The following is a 1823-nucleotide window of genomic DNA, read 5'->3' as shown; positions in this document are numbered from 1 at the left end:
CTGCAAAGCGGCCAGAACAGTTACTGAGAGGCACAGCCCTCCTAGAACTACTCCCTAGTCCAAGGCCCATAATTGTTTCCACAATTACGACTGACCCTCTGTGCTGCTTCACTCACCCTCTCTGGCTCCATTTCATCGCAGGGATGTCACAGCAACCCTCACGTACAGTCAGGCTCGGTCAGGCACCTGGCCACCTCCAGCCTTCAGTAGATGATACGCCTCAGGGAAACTGCCACTGACAGACACTCTCAGAAAGYGCTGTCCAGCCAAGGCAGGATAAAAACTAAGGCCTCCAAAAACTCCAAACTCTGGAGAGACTGAGCTAATGGGAAACTGACTCTGGCCAGGACAGTGACAGGAGGAGGATTTTGCTTCACTCGCTCAGGCTGCCTAGTGGACAACAAAAGTGGCCCAAGTCAGACAGATACTGCTGGAAAGCCCTATGACATAACAGTGTGCCAGAAAGCAGAGTYRAGCACAGGCTCCTGGAAGAGGAGCAGAGCAAGGCTGATGTAGAGAAGACACCAGTTTGCATAAAGGCAGACCTGACAGAAAAGCAGGCTCAATGCCAGCGCCGCGACCACAACTCGAGCTGCGCCACGCGGCAGCCCTGTCTGCGCACAGGCGGACAAGACGCAGTAACTGCAGGCCGCACTGACGAGTAGGACAGACAACAACAGCAGCTCCAGACYGCCCTACCACGAGCACCTGTCCTAACAGCTGAGTACTYGGAGCCTCTGCTGCTCTCTGCCTCCGTGACACCTTCCTTCCCCAGGAGCCTCTTCACTGCCTACTACCTCCCCCACAGCATCTCTGGCCCATTAGAGTCCCCCCACTGCACATCCACAGCCCTCTGCCCGCAGAGTCCCTGCAGAGGTGTCTAACGTGACCCGAGCCAGGCAGATCAATGGGACCCACTGGTCGCTGCTGGCACCGGACTGAGTGACAGGGAAAGAAAGAGAATGGTGGTGAGCTGGACAGAGGGACACGGAGCAGAACCGGATGGATCCTGTCAGCCCAGAACAGCTCTCACCACGCTCCAACCCCACTCGCCTGCCGAGCACGCAGAGCTCTCTCCACACCACTGTGCCCAAAGTCCACTTGCGGGCCTGCTAGCCTGTTTCCCTACAGCTCCAGGGTGCCTGCGTCTGCCAGAGCGAGGGTGCGCGCACAGGTCCAGACTGGGGAGGAACCTTGTGTTCAGYGACGGTAYTTCACTGCTCCTTGCRCCTTAGCCCCTTTCAGGGGCTTAAMCCCAAATTCTCTCAGCCCTTAACAACTTCAGTACGTTCACAGCACCTAGTTTTTCCACACTCTCCAATCTTCCTTGCTCTTTCCTGTCCTGCTCAAAAACCCTCCCAGACCCCATCTGTACTTACGTGCTTCCTTAAAACAGTATCACCGAAATCAACAAAACGGGCTGAGCTGCTCCTCTTCAAGTTGCCRGCCCTCAGAACGTTAGCCTGCAAATGAATCAAACCACCAAGGTCACCGGGAGAGTCTCGTTTTGGAGCTCCATCCCCCCCCCCCCAAAGCTTTAACGATGGTCCCCTAACCCGGGCAAACRCAGATCCTCCCTTAAGCACTGTAACAGTTTTTATTCCGGGGTCCTGAGTTGCTGTTACGACATTAAGCAGCAAAGCAAGGCAAAGACAGCTGGGGTCACGGCTTACCCATCTAGCCACRAAAATTCTTATTTGAGGCCTCGCTGCTTTTTCCAGATAAACAGACCAAAATAAAGCCCCAAAGAGGCAGCTGAGGCTTCACACGGGCCTTGGGGCCCTGCTAGCAACAGCAATGCCGTAGCCACTGGGCTACCAGTC

This window comes from Apteryx rowi, unplaced genomic scaffold, assembly GCF_003343035.1.
Source record: "Apteryx rowi isolate R43461 unplaced genomic scaffold, aptRow1 scaffold_0, whole genome shotgun sequence".
NCBI lineage: Eukaryota > Metazoa > Chordata > Aves > Apterygiformes > Apterygidae > Apteryx > Apteryx rowi.
Note: the sequence above shows the minus strand (reverse complement) of the source record.